This window comes from Acinonyx jubatus, chromosome D1, assembly GCF_027475565.1.
Source record: "Acinonyx jubatus isolate Ajub_Pintada_27869175 chromosome D1, VMU_Ajub_asm_v1.0, whole genome shotgun sequence".
In the NCBI taxonomy this organism is placed as follows: domain Eukaryota; kingdom Metazoa; phylum Chordata; class Mammalia; order Carnivora; family Felidae; genus Acinonyx; species Acinonyx jubatus.
The window spans coordinates 26,501,443-26,517,157 of NC_069390.1; the positions used below are offsets into that span (position 1 = coordinate 26,501,443).

The window sequence follows — 15,715 nt, forward strand, 5'->3', positions numbered from 1 at the left end:
GAACTTAAAATATTTCAACAATCAACTGAAGTTAAATAATTATAAATTTGAGGGGCGCCTGGGTGGCTCAGTCGGTTAAGCGTCTGATTTCAGCTCAGGTCATGATCTAACAGCTCGTGAGTTCGAGCCCCGCGTCGGGCTCTGTGCTGACAGCTCAGAGCCTGCAGCCTGTTTCAGATTCTGTGTCTCCCTCTCTCTCTCTGACCCTCCCCTGTTCATGCTCTGTCTCTCTCTGTCTCAAAAGTAAATAAACGTTAAAAAAAAATTAAAAAAAAATTATAAATTTGATACAAGAATCAAATAGTCTAACATTGAAAAAATCCAATAATCAAAGTGAAAATTTCAACAGATAGGTTTAATAACAGATTCAACACAGAAAGAAAGAGAATTAGTGAACCGATAGACAGGTCAGAAGAAATTACCCAGAAGAAAACAGAGAGAGACAAAATGATGGAAAATACAAAGATGAGCAGAATACATATTTTAGTCAGGGATACTAGAAGGGGAAGTTAGAAAAAGAACAGCAAAATAATCTCCCAAATACATGGAAGGAAGGAAATAAAAGAGATAAGAGCAAAAATTAATGAAACAAAAACAAAATAGACAGTATTAAAAGGGAAAAATTTGAATCTTGGAAATGACCAATAAAATTGATAAACCTCTGTTGAGACAGATCCAGACAAAAAAGGGAAAGATGCAAAAAATTAATGTCAGTGTTGAAACAAAAGTCATTACAGATGTTGCAGACATTAGCAAGATAATAAGGGAATATTGTAAACAACTCTGTCGATAAGTTTGAAAATTTAGATGAAATAGACAAATCCTTTGGAAAACATTACTTACTGAAACCAACAAAAAAGAAATTTAAAAATCTGAATAATCCTATAGCTATTATAAGAATTACCTTTTAAATTAAAAATAAACTCATCAGGGCACCTGGGTGGCTCAGCGGTTGGGCGTCCGACTTTGGCTCTGGTCATGATCTCACGGTTGATGAGTTTGAGCCTCACATTGGGCTCTGTGCTGACATCTTGGATCCTGGAGCCTCCTTTGGATTCTGTGTCTCCCTCTCTCTCTGCCCCTGCCCGCCTCATGCTCTGTCTCTCTCTCTCTCTCTCTCTCTCTCTCTCTCTCTCTCTCTCTCTCAAAAAGGAATAAACATTTAAAAAATTTAAAAACATACAGAGATAAACCTCTCACAAATAAAATATCTTTGATGGCTTCGGGCAAATTTTAAAGATGTTTAAAGATATAATGCAAATCTTATACAAACTCTTCCAGAAAATAGAAAAAGTGAGAACACTCTCCATTTTATTGTGTGAGGCTAAAGTCATCTTCATATTGAAACCCAACAAGAACAGCATAGCAAAGAAAATTACAGGCCAATTTTACTCACGAACATGTGGAAAAATCCTAAACAGAATATTAACGAGTCAAAGCTAACAATATATAAAAAGGAAACACAACATGTTCAAATTTGGCTTATTCCAGGATGCTGGTGTAAATGTTGCTTTATCATGAGAAAATCAATGTAATTTTCCACCTGTTAAGATCAAAGGGGAGAAAATCATCTATTCATCTCAATACATACAGGAAAAAAAGCATTTGCTAAAATTCAATATCCATTGGTTATTCAAAATCTTAAAAACTAGAAAAAAGCAAACACTGAAGTAATCTGGTAAAGAATAGCTACAAAAGACCTATAACAACCAATACATTTAAAATCAAAACTTTGAAAATGTTCCCTTTGAGATTGTGGAGAGTACAAATATGGTTACTCTCACAACATCCATTCTGCAGTATTTTGGAGGTCCCCTACAGGCAAGGAAAGAAAATAAAAGAAAACGCATAAGATCAAAAAGGAAGGAATGCAATTATCATTATCTGTGGATCACATTATTAACTACATAGAAAATCCATGGGAATCTGCAGATAGTTTTTAGAATTTAAGGAAGTTTCAGAAGGTTGCTAGATACAAGGTCAACACCAAAATATGAATGAAATTTTTATCTACCAACCACAAATTCTAAACTTCTTTTTTTAACTGTGTTGTTAGTGTTTTATTTATTTTTGAGAGAGAGAGAGAGAGAGAGAGAGAGAGAGAGAGAGAGAGAGAGACAGGTGTGAGCGGGGGAGAGGCAGATTGGCAGACACAGAATCTGAAACAGGCTTCAGGCTCTGAGCCTGACGTGGGGCTCGAACTAGTGAACTGCGAGATCATTGCCTGAGCCGAAGTTGGATGGTTAAAACCAACTGAGCCACCCAGGTGCCCCTATCAACCACAGATTTTATAAAATGGAAAAAACTTTGAAAGTAACATTTACACTAGGATTTAAACATATCCAAATTTTAGGGGAAAATCTAACAAAAGGTGTATAAGACCTCTGTGCAAAACATTCTAAAACATTGGGGCACCCGGGTGGCTCAGTCCGTTAGGTGTCCAACTTCAGCTCAGGTCATGATCCTGTGGTCCGTGATTTCAAGCCCTGCCTCTGGCTCTGTGCTGATGGCTCGGAGCCTGGACCCTGCTTCGGATTCTGTGTCTCCCCCTCTCTCTGCCCCTCCCCGCCTCACACTCTGTCTCTGTCTCTCAAAAATGAATAAATGTTTAAAAAATTTTTTTTAAAACATTATAAAACATTATTGAAAGAAACTAAAGAAGACCTGGATTAAAGGAGAGAAATTCTGTTACTGAATTAGAACACTTGATATTTTCAGTGTCGACTCTCCCTTGATTCAGCTGTGAATTCGGGATCTTTTTCAGAACTTCACAAACACTTTCTACAACTTGTAGGGAATTGCCAAGGTCTAAGACTAGCCAAGGCCTTCTTGAAGTCGAAACACAGCATCAGAGGCTTTCATCTGTTAGGTACGGAGTCTTACTATAAAAATGATTAAGACCAGCGCTTTCAGTCAATGTTATAGATGAAGGTAGGCATCACTCGTGTTTTCCAATATCTGGGTAGCCTCCCCTTCCAGGCATATGGCGGACAGCACTTCACAGCCCTTTGCTCATGAGTCTAACTCTTACTGAGAGAGTCACTGGCTAATGGGTTGTAAGAGGAAGTGAATGATGAGTGACGTTTCCTGGGGAGCCTGTGAAAAGCTCATGGGCACTTTCCAGTCTCTCTTCTTGGGATAGAGAGTGCTCCCAATGATGCAGAGACTTCATTCATGAAGGACAGTTGCCCTGATGCATATTCTGTATCACCAGTGATCTGTTAGTAAAGAAAACAATAACTTTAGTATGTTAATCCATGACATGTTGGGGTTATTCGTTACCCAAAACAAAGGATAGCCCACCCTGTCTTGTCCAACATACAGACAGTCCAATGGAACACAGGAGTGCCCAGAAAGAGAGCCACCGTGCGTGGACCATTGATTTTTCAACAAAAAGTGAAATTGCAGAGTAGTAGGGAAAGAATGGTCTCGATACACACCTGGATATCCATTTGGGGCGAAAAATAGAACTTGTCCCTACCTTATGCCATCCACAGATGTCAATCTAGGTAGATTGCTAACTTTATCTGAAAGGCAACAACTGTATAAAACTACAAATTATTAACATTTAGAAGAAAATATAGGAAAATTTTCCATAACGCAGGAAAAGGTTTTCTAAGTAAGAAATAAAGAATGTTAAATATAAAGGAAAAGAGAGTTACATTGTATCCTATTAAATTTCATAGGAAAAAAAGTTTCATTAAGAAAGAAAATGGCAGAAGGGAATACCTACATTTTAATAATCACTATCCCTGGGAAATTACATTATAGGCTGAATTTATTTCCTTAATTTTGCTTATCTCTTTTTGCAAATATTCTATGATGAATGTGGATCTCTTTTGTAATAAGAAGGAAAAAACAACAAGAAGTTACTCACTATTGTTTGTCTTTATGATCTAGAAGAGAAAATCCAAAAGTTGAGGATGTAAAATAAGAATTTTCCAGACATTACTCTTACTTGTTAACTCAAAACTCAAAGGAAACCCAAAGGAAAAGAATCCTAATGGTAACATTTCAGGCAATGTGGTGGGTGGATGGAGGTGAGATATGACGGTCTTTGTGGCCGTCCTCATGGCTCCTTTCTATTTAGCTACTAGAACATCATCAAGACAGACTGACACGACTTTTTTAAAGCCTTCCTGTTGTAGATTCATAGTCCCTAGTGTTGGAGTGAGGTGCCCTTGGGAGGTCTCCTCCCTGTCTCCCTCTTCCATTTCTGGTCTTCTTCCACTGATAGGAAATATACTTTGGCCTGAATGTATTTCCTGGAGTTTATCAGACCTGGAGACGCAAGGCCACTGGCCCCGCCCTGGGTGGCTGTTCATCCGGCCAGTGATGGATATTGGAGCCTCCCCCTTCCTTTGGTGGTGCAACTCCAGACCCTTTGTAAAATCTTTATTGGATACAAGTTTGACTCCGAGCAGCCTGAATATAAAGACCTTTTAAGATCTAAAGTGCTTATAAGGATACTCATTTTTATTCTTGCTTTTACAGTTTTATTGGCTCTTATTTATTCATTGAACATTTATTAGGCACAGGTAGTAAACTCCTCATAGACCATAGCTCCTACAGCCCTGAGAATTCACTACCTAAATGCTGGATTCTGGCAAACCATGGAATGGGAATGTGGAGGATGAGGGTCATCCCCAAGACAAATGAGCCATCAGCAGGCAGAAATGGCGAGGCCCTCTGGATAAACGGGGTTTCGGTGGGTTCAGAGATTCTAAAGTCCCCAGCAGTGGTCACAAAGGATCTGGAATAAGGGTGGGCAGCTCGCTGGAAGGGCATTAACAGTAACCACCTTCATCGTCATCATTAGTATTTACTGAACACTTACGACGTTGCACAAAATACACCAGGCAGTTCACATACATCATCTCATTGACTATCACTGTAACCCTGGGACGTATGCAATATTGCCCCCTTTTAGAAAATGAGGAAACTGAGACTCAAAGAGGTTAGGTAATTTGCCCAAGTTCCCGTGGTTATGGAGCCGGGGAATCTAAATCTGTCAGGCTGGAAATCCTCGTCCCTTTTTCTCTAACAGTAACTGCAGCTCCAGGATAACTGGTTGTTATCCCACAACTTAATAAAGCATTTCAATTTCGTGCCCTTTTGAGAGAACACGCAAACCTGGATTTCTGAAGGCTGTCTGTATCTGGCATCAGTTTGTTGAGGGGAACTTCCTGTATTTGAGATATTGCCCCTGGTAAGGTGGGGACAAAGTTGTCCCTGGGGCAACACGCCGCCAGGAGTCCCAGGTGAGGTGATGCATACTAAATGCCACACTCTGAGCCTAGCACGGAGGAGGACGGTCCCTAGAGCAGCCTCCGGTGTCATGTGGCTGTTCCTCAGGCACCACACTGCCGACTATCCCTGCCTTCACAGGTAGTGGGAACACCTCCAAACAAACACAGATTCTCGCTGCTTCTTGGATCCTGGTGCCAACAGCCTCCTTTGGGAGCATCTCTCCTCATGTCGTGCGTTCGCGTTCTGAGTGTCCTGCAGATGCGACACTGATGTCACCAAGTCTCTAGGCCCTAAGCTGGCTTGCTACCACAGAGCCTTCATGTCACAACGGGAACATGATAAGATAGTGACTGGTCCTCCAGAAACTCCGGTAAGTTTCTGTATCAGATCCTAAAAATGGGGGACAGCGAGCGTCCTGAAGCACAATGTGGAGGCTAAAAGACCAAAGCTTGACTTAGGGAAATTAGGGTGTGACTATTGGCTCTGCTCCTTCCGGCTGTGTGACTTTAAGCTAGTTACTCAACCTTTCTGAACCTCTATAATAAATAGACAGCAGGGGCGCCTGGGTGGCTCAGTCGGTTAAGCGTCTGACTTCAGCTCAGGTCATGATCTCGCGGTCTGTGAGTTCGAGCCCCGCGTTGGGCTCTGTGCTGACCGCTCAGAGCCTGGAGCCTGCTTCCCATTCTGTGTCTCCCTCTCTCTGCCCCTCCCCCACTCTCGCCTTCTCTCAAAAGTACATAAACATTAAAAAAAAATTTAAATAGATAGCGATAGCTGCCTCACAGATTTGCTGACATTACTATAGGATAGATAGAATGATGCTAAGTGCTTAGCACAGGGCCCAGTCCATAGGAACCACTGAATAAAAGTTCGCTATTACTACGTTATTATTAAACGCAAATAAACAAATGGACCCTACTATGAGGTCTGTTCTACGGGTTAATAAGCAGTTGCTTTAAATGAGTTGTCTCCCCCACTGGATTGGTGTTCCGTTTGAGGTCTTTGAGCAAATCACCCCAACTCTTCCGGTGCAGTACGTCCTGATGTGCACGGTGCAAGGGCTCGGCGGGCGGGAGGCTCGCAGGCTTAATTAACTACTAGATGCGCTAGCTGCACACTCAAGATGAGACAGTTGGCAAGTCTGTTTGAAATGTGTAAGGACAAAGTAATTTGGCTGGGAGGTAGCATTAGGAGAACTGACCCGCTCTGGGCCTCAGCTTCCCCATCTGCATGAGAAGGAGGCTGGGCTTCATGCTGCCCTCGTGCATCTCTGACCTTCATGAGCAAAGCAGTCTGATTCTGGGAGGACCGTCCTAGCCCCTGGTGGGAGCATCTGGCCACGCCTACTCCTGCGGAGCCCGGAAAAGTTGGCGTCCAGTGCGCTTCTCCGGGCAGAGTTTTGCAGGGCTCACGCGGGCCCAGAGCTCTTGCCTACCGTCCACCGCCCCCTAACCTCCCTAGGACCCAGCAATTCCATCGTCTCCCAGACCCCGCCTCTTCCCCTCCCCCCGCCGCCCCCACCCCTTGTGCAATCACAGAATGCAAAGCTCTAGCCTGAGTTCCCACTCCCAGCAGAGAGGAGGAATCTCTAAACAGAGGCCCTGTTTCCAGCACAAACTGCCTGAGGTGTTCAGAAGGAAAGTTCCTTCTTTCGTCCCCAGCTTTGGAGAATCATTCTTATATTTAAAAAAAGAGAGAGAGAGAGAGAGAGAGAGAGAGAGAAAATCATTCTTTCGCACTTTCACGGGAGAAAAAAAAAACTGGCTACGAAACTCGGCTTTTTTCCCAGAATGAAAACTTGCTTGGGGTTAAGGAAACATCGCCACCTAGTGCAACGATGCTGAAATAAGTAGACTGAGTCTCCAAACAAGTGAAGTCAGAGTCCCAAAGAGAAAAGAGCTAGAAGATCTGGGATCCAATTCCTTTCCTTCGACTAATGGAAATGTTGTAGAGAGACGGTTTGTGAATGTCACGGCTAGAACCCAGATCTCCTGACCCTTTATGTAATTCAGCCCTCACCCTCCCTACACCCCCTCCGCCAGGCTTATGCTCACCCCACACTTTAGCTTAAACTGACTCCATAATTGAGGCCATCACAGACAGGATCACCTTCACCCTGCATGCTGCCTCTTGCTTTTTATTGATTTCACAGAATTCAGAAGAGGAAGACCAGAGGCACTTTCAACCGGCAATCGGCATAGAAAGGAGGCAGATTGGACACCAGAGGTAAGAGCACGGACAGATAGATGAGGGAGCTGAGAATTCTTCATATTTCCAACTCAGGAGTCGGTGATGGCAACAGGGCATGACTAGTAAGCTCATCTTCTTCTCTCTCTGAGCCCACAAGAAATATATGACATAATAGTGGAGAGTGCTTCCATGTCTAATTGGAATACTTGCGTGCTGAAGAAGGCCAGCTCCAGTGACCTGAGTATGCAAATCCTGTATTTATGCAAAGGGTGAGAATCTATTATTGTGTAAATTGAGCTATTTTCTTATAGGCACAGCCGCTTCTGCCTCGTATTTGTATGCAACTTTGCAGTTCACTACAGGCTTCAATCTATTAAAAATGACTTCATCTTGGGGCGCCTGGATGGCTCAGGCAGTTGAGCGTCCAACTTCAGCTCAGGTCATAATCTAGCAGTTCGTGAGTTCCACCTCCACATCAGGCTCTGTACTGACAGCTCAGAGCCTGGAGCCTGCTTCAGATTCTGTCTGTCTCTCTCTCTCTGCCTCTCCCCTGCTGTGCGCTCTCTCTCTCTCTTTCTCTCAAAAATAAATAAATATTTTAAAACAATAAAATAAAAAGATAAAATTATTCAATCTTTACAAACGCCTTTTGGGGGAATAGTCATTACCAATGAGGAAACAGAGGCTCTGAGAAGTTAAGCAATTTTCCTGAGGTCACACAGCTACCAGTCAGCAGAGACTTGGAAGGAGAAAACGATATTTAACCCAGTGTGGGCCAGGCAAGGTATAAAGTGCTCCCAATACAGCTCGCCTTGGCTTCTCTACTTAGGGAGTAGCAAGACGGCATTCACCCACTCCTTGTTCTTCTAGCCTGACAACTTCAGGAGCACCCAGTCTTTTCGTGGCTACCACATCCTATTGTTATTTGCTCCACTGTAGAACACACTGGAAAGCCATATGACACACTGGAAAGCCATATGACGTGCCTTTTAATTTAAAATTGACTTCAGGGGCGCCTGGGTGGCACAGTCGGTTAAGCGTCCCACTTCAGCCAGGTCACGATCTCGCGGTCTGTGAGTTCGAGCCCCGCGTCAAGCTCTGGGCTGATGGCTCAGAGCCTGGAGCCTGTTTCCGATTCTGTCTCCCTCTCTCTCTGCCCCTCCCCCGTTCATGCTCTGTCTCTCTCTGTCCCAAAAAAAATAAATAAACGTTGAAAAAAAATTTAATAAAATTGACTTCAAGAGAAAAATAAATCAATAAAATTGACTTAGAGAAATTTTGCCAGGTGTCACCATCCCTGAGAAAGTGGGGTGAAGCAGAGCTCCTCGCTATAGCTCAGGCCACCAGCCTGGGTCCAGGGGACTGTCAGGAGGACTTTTTATCCCCCCACCCCCTAGACCATTTCCAGGTAACCCTTGGGTAAATGCCCTGACAAAGAGGATTCTTCATGCCTTCTCATTTTAGAAATACAGGATCTCCTTTGCTATGTCCTCACCTCTGAACATCAAGACCCAAAGCCCCATCCTCAGACCCGTTCTCTTCTGTATCGAATCTCCCTGGACACTTGGGTTAGTTAACCTAGCCTCGTGCCTTTAAATGATTCCTTGACTTATACCAACAGCACCGTCCTCTCCCTCTGCGTTCCAGATTCATAGATGCAGCCATCGACTCAACATCTGCACCTCATCCACTAAGCCATCAAAACTATCATGCCCACCCCCAAACTCCTGGTTCTCCCTAACCCCCACCCCACCCTCCCTATGCCTTGCACCTCAGTAAATGGAAGTCCTATGCATCCACTTCCTCAGGCCAAAACCTTTGGAGTCTTTCCAGGTTTCCTCTGTTTCTCTCACAGCCCATGACCCATCTGTCCTCACCGCATGTCCAGAATTTGTGGATTCGCACCACCTCCTTGTGACCCAACAACCTGTACCCGGACTTTGCAGCGGCCTCTTACCTGGGCTTTCTGAAAAGCAATCAACTCAGAGTTGCCATTTTGACATACAAGTCAGAATGTAACACCCCCTGCTCAAAACCTTCCAAGAGATTCTTATCTCGCCCCCATGGTCGCTCCACAATCTCACTCCTCACCTGACCTCTCATCCCGTTCTTTTGCTGCTACCTTCTGCCATGTTTCTGTCCCACCCCACTAGAAATGTCAGTGACCTAGAACAGGGGCTTCGTTTTATTCCCTGGCTGTAGTCCGGGGCCTAGACAAGCCCTGAAACATGGAAGATACTCAATAAATATGTGTTGACACACAAATGCCTTTTTCCTCCATCTGGTTTGTTTGTTAATTCCATCATTCCAGAGCCTGACCTAACTCCCTCCTCCTGCATTTTCATCCCACTTCTTATCCTCTGTGCCGTGACTTCCCATGTCCTCCCACTCCAGCTTAAGGGCTGTATGGGAGCGCCCCCTCGCCCCCCATCTCCTAGACTCACTCAAGCCCCTACTTCTCAATGGCTATGTTGTCTTCCCATTGGCAGTTCTACCCGTCACAACACGCCAAGGTGCCAGACGGCAGAGCTGGCCGGAACAGAGAACACACTAATTCTGACGAAACACCAGATATGTCAAGTATCAGCCAAGACCACACAAGGCAGGAGCCGAAGGTTCTGGATAAGCACAAACAGCTGTAGTTTTCTTGATCCTCTCCCCGCCTAGTCTATATAACACCTGCCTCACCTCAGCCACAACAGTGAGGTTTAAACAGAGGACAAGTGGGAGAGAGGGTAAGGGCTAAAGCCAAGAGAGAAGAGGAAAAGGTTGTCTAGAGAAATGAGAGCCATCAGGTGCACGTCTGGGCCGGTGCTTCCCGGTAGAGAAGATGATGACCTCCTGCCCGGGACTGAGAGATGTTGGCACCCCAGAATTCCAAAGATACTTCCTACACCTGCAGTGTGACCAGACATTCAGATTCTATAACCTTTGGGTTGACAAGAATCTTTTTTTTTAAATGCAGCCATTTCGAGGCCTATTGAAACAACCAACTTTTTAAATGTGTATTTATTTTGAGAGAGAGAGACAGAGTGCGAATGGGGGAGGGACAGAGAAAGAGACACACACAGAATCCGAAGCAGGCTCCAGGCTCCGAGCTGTCGGCACAGAGCCCGACACAGGGCTCAGACCCACGAACCGTGAGATCATGACCTGAGCTGAAGTCGGACGCTTAACCAGCTGAGCCACCCAGGCGCCCCAACCACCAAGATTTGATCAGCTATCCCCTTGTTGTGAATTTCTGTCAGCTATCTGAGACCAGTTCTCCTACAGAACTCAAAGTATTGATGAATGCAGATGAGAGGGAATGGGGCGGTGTGAGAGCAAGATATCAAAGACAGGAAAAACGGGGGTCCCTGGACAGCCAGAGGGTCATTAAAAGGGCACAGGACACTTCAGGAGCCAGGTGTGCTGGGAAGACGGGGATGTCCCCCAGAGATGGGGGAGAAAAAGATGGCTGGGCACTACAGGAAAGCAATCGAACCAGCTCATGCCGAGGGATCGTTACGTGCTCCGAAACTTTGCGGACCACTTGTCGTTAAACACAACCATTACTAAAAATTCAATGATATAAATCATAACTAAATAGATTATATTTAGAAACAAAGATAAATACTCAAAGCTCTTCAGTTCTTCATTATTTTACCATGATGGATGCTCTTGAAGTTATGTACTATGTACTGTGGCTGTACAGCTAGAGCCGCTATTGGGTGTTCAATCTTCCCGACTCTGTGGCTGGTGATGGCGCCTTGCAAGAGTGAAATTAGCCACCGTGGGAGTAGTTATACCACAGAAATCAGCAAACAGCACTGGATCAAGGCCTGATTTCCTGTTTTATTGACTATCCAAACCTGGAGTCGGCAAACTCTATTCGGTAAAGGGCCAGAGAGTAAATATTTTGGGCTTTGTGGCCAGTCTCTGCCTAACCTACTCACTTCTGCCACTGTAGGACAAAAACAGCCACGGACGATATGTGAAACCATGGGGCATGGCCGTGTTCCCATAAACTTTATTTACAGAGAGAGGTTGGGGGGATCGGATTTGGCCTGCAGGCCATAGTTTACTGGTCCCTGGTCAAGACTTTTAAGAAAGGGATGGAAAAAAATGTTAATAATGCTGATTAAATTTTCAAATGTGTTTATGGAGATCTATGGGTTCCTGCCCCCCTTTTCAAAATGAACTCCAGAGGTTCCACTGGAAACACATACAGTTGGCCCTTGAACTACAACGGGGATTAGGGGTGCCGACCCCCTGCACAGCCAAAAATCCACATATAACTTTTGACTCCCCAAAAACATCGCTAAAAGCCTACTACGGACCAGAGGCCATAATAACATAAACAGGCGCTGAACACATATTTTGTATATGTATCATATACTGTATTCTTACAATAAAGCAAGCTAAACAAAAGAAAACATTAAGAAAATGATTAAGAAGAGAAGTGCATTTACAGTATTTACTGTAAAGGTGAATACATTCAATACATTATGAATGGTGCAAAAAAACCTGAGGAAGTCTTCCTCCAGTATTTGCAAACTATCATTTCGTTCAGCAAAGAACTTGCTCTTATCATTGACAAATGATTGAACACCCGATATACAGCTTTGTTGTTATATCAACCCACATTCATGTGGGCACTGAGTTTGTTCATCGAGTGAAATAATAGATTGGCTACACTCTGGATATAGGAGCCCAGAGCAAAACTCAGAAGCATTCTGTGAGAATCCACTAGCTATAAGGAATTTACAATAAAGATTATTGTATCATTTGTGATCTATAAATTACATTTGCACATTCTTTAGGTCAATAAATATTTACCAGCTTGCCACTGAACTTCATGTGTACTTTCTTCGTGTTCTTCAAACTATTTCATTAAGGTCTGGGCCAGGTAACACGGAGTTTTACAACCTTTGAAAATAAATCATGTTCCATAAACAGTACTTTTTTTTTTTTCACTCAGCCCTGCCCCATCCATATGGCAGCTAGGAGAGGGTCCAAAGGGCACAACCTGAATTCTCAAGGCATCTGCAAGAGACTTCCTAGTCTAGGAGCTTAGGTCCATGGGTTTCTGCCTCCCTTTTGAAACTGAACTCCAGAGTTTCCATTGGAAACACACACAGTTGACCCATGAACAACAATGGGGGTTAGGGGTGCTGACCGCCTGCACAGTCAAAAATTCACATATAGCTTTGACTCCCCCAAAAACATTACTAAAAGCCTACTATTGACCAGAAGCCATAATAACATAAACAGCTGATGAACACAGATTTTCTAGTTTATATGTATTACATACTGTGTGTTTTTTTTTTTTTTTTTTTAGTTTATTTATTTATTTGGAGAGGGAGAGAGAGACAGTGGGAGGGACAGGGAGAGAAGGAGAGAGACAATCCCAAGCAGGATCTGCACTGTCAGCATGGAGCCCTATGTGGGTCTCAATCCCACGATCATGACCTGAGCTGAAATCAAGAGCTGGGCGTTTAACCGACTGAGTCACCCAGGCATCCTTTATATGCTGTATTCTTATAATAAAGCAAGCTAGAGACAAGAAAATATTAAGAAGATTATTAAGAAGAGAAATACATTCACAGTGCTTTACTGTATTTATCAGGGAAAAATCCGCATATAAGCGGACCCATGCAGTTCAAACTCCTATTTTTCAAAGGTTAGCTGTACTCTTAAGTTCCTACACACTTTGCCTGGGAGGTGAATTCTATTTTCAAGCTTAAATTTGGTACATGTTCTAAAGATGGTTTTTATGTATGGAAACTAAGAATGTTGCAGGGAATTTAGGTCATATGGTTGGTTAAATTCTCAAACTTCACACCTACTGGCCGTGTGACCAAGAAGTTCACTAATGAGGTTTTTAAGCATTGATCAATAAATCCATGAAGATCAATTATTTAGGAGGATAGTGAGACTTAAAACATAATAAAATAATTTCAAAATATGTCACCGTTGTTTCTGAGAAACACAATTTCTGGCCAGGATTGAGAATCAGGGTAAGGCCAAGAGTAATGTTATTTTAAGTCTGTTTAGGAGGATGTATGTATGGTTCCAGGACCACAAAGATATTGCTGGGTGTAGTGTAGTCAGAGTCAAAAAGTGTAGCGCTGGGACTGTGATCCTAAGAGCTGTGTGAGATTCTAGAGCTTCTACAACTCCCTCGTGTTTAGTATTGTTTGAGGACCCTGTTTACATTCCTATAGGCTTTATTAGGATGTGCACACTCTTAAAAGCAGTGACTGTTTTCTTCTTCTATCCCAGATGACGGACATATTACACAGCCTAATTTAGGAGCTCTATCATTGCACTAGGAAGAGATTCTTCACGACTATTCGGTTATAACTCCCCAACCAGTGCCCGGGGAGAGAAACTGCGTGTGTACCCTCTCACCCTTGCACAGAATAAGAAGCGGTTCTCATGTATCAGAAAGAGTGCTGGCCTTTCCACCACAAGGGCTGGGTTTAGCTCCCGACTCTGCTTCATGTGACCTTGAACAAGCCTCTTGCCACAGACGTCCTTGTCCTCATCTCCACCGGCACCCCCTTTAATGCAAGCAGCTGTCAGCACAGTTGTGACATCCGGAGCAGCCTTTCCTTGGCTCTCCCCATGTCCACTCTTGTCTCCTCCAATGTAGTGTCCCCATAACAACCACAAGGAGTTTTTATAGAATAAATCTCATCATTTCATGCCCGTTGATCAAAACTCTTCATTGCCTCCCTTTGTCTTCAGAGAGAGTGTTCAGGTCCCTCAGAGAGAGTGTTCAGGTCCCAGCACACAAACCCTTCACCATCTGCTCTTTGACATGTCCCCACTGAGCTTTATGCCACATCATTCCGCTCAGTTCTGGTCACACTGGCCTGTTAGTTCCTCACTTCTGCAAACCCCTTCCCACCCCTGAGGCTTAGCTCCTGCTCTTTCCTCCCTCTCTCCCTTCCTGACATCTCATTTCATTTGGCCAACTCTCACTAATCTTACAGACCTACTATGCTGCCTCCAGAAAACAGCCCCCAATTCCCCAGATTAGGGGACACGGCACTTCATACTTCTGTCTCATGGCACTTGTCTCGAATGTATTTAATAAACTATTTGTAAAATTATTTGCTTGATGTCTGTCTCCTTTGGCTCACCTAGACTCTCCGAGAGGCCAGAGACGTGTGGGCCTGCCCCTCACAGTATCCTCCTCACCCAGCACATAGTAGGTTCTCAGTACATGTGGTGAATGACTAGCTGAAGAAGCTTTATTCTCTGAAACTGTTCCCTCACTTACATTTGGCAATAATGCCCACTTCGCAGGATTGCCATGAGGACTAAATGTTAAAGCTCTATCATGGTGTCCTGTATATGGTAGACACTTAATAAACGTTTGTTAAGTGACTATCAGCACGACAGCTTCTGAAATGGCACCTCTTTAAATGGGCCTCATATGAAGACTAGACTAGTAATTAGCACTTGTGAAGGTTTCTTTATTAGGTGATTAATACAACTGAAACCTTGGGTGTTGAGGCTAAGGTATTATTAGGACAGGTGCTGTTGATTGGCACTTACTGGGCATGGGCAGTGGCCTCGTGCCAAACGAGGACACTCAACACTGTTGTCCTGGGGGATGGGTGCACGGCAAGCTGGGGACATAGAAGGGGGACTATCTACAGTGCAAGGGGAATCGTGGTGTAGCAATAAAGGCTTCTGGGCTGGTGACTTCAAAATTCAGTCCAGAATTCAAAAAACTTATCTTTCAGTCTTTCTTAGGAAGTTCGTAGGTGGTGAATTAGATCCAACGAAGGGAATAAACTCAAGAGACAGAAAAACATGGGATCCAGGACACAACTGATCGAACACAGGAACAGTGAGACCAGAATTCCTGGGATGATGGAGGCAAGGTCAGAAATCCCAGGAAGACAGTGGAGCAGCCAGTAGGAATGACCACCAAGTGGAGGGTTCTGGGAGAGACGTCTACAGGGAAAAAGGTGGAACTGGTAGGCTACCCGATGAGATAATCTTCTTGAGAGGGAAAAAAAAAAGTCTTACTGAAATTTGGAGAAAGGAGTTGAGAGAAAAATTAGTGACAGGTACTTGGAAGATCAAGCAAAGGAAAAATGTAATTGTGAATGCTGGGGGAGGTGGAGGGCGGGGGTAGAGGATGAGGACTGGTGAAAGAAATAATATCTCCTCCTAGTACATTAAGTGGCTCAGCTGTGAACATTCTGCGTAGTTATCACATAAATAGTGACTCTTGACTACTCAACATGGTGATATTACTCCCTGGCAGATGGGC

At 43.9% G+C, this 15,715-nt stretch overlaps 1 long non-coding RNA gene across 1 annotated transcript in view; it reads right to left on the minus strand.

Annotated features, from left to right (window-relative positions):
* Positions 1-1,285: 1,285 nt before the first annotated feature.
* The window catches only part of LOC113603409 (uncharacterized), a 60,124-nt gene continuing 45,694 nt past the window's right edge, over positions 1,286-15,715 (minus strand). Inside the window, exon 4 of the long non-coding RNA XR_008290402.1 lies at positions 1,286-3,218. This is a non-coding gene — a long non-coding RNA (uncharacterized LOC113603409). The remainder of the gene's footprint in view (positions 3,219-15,715) is intronic.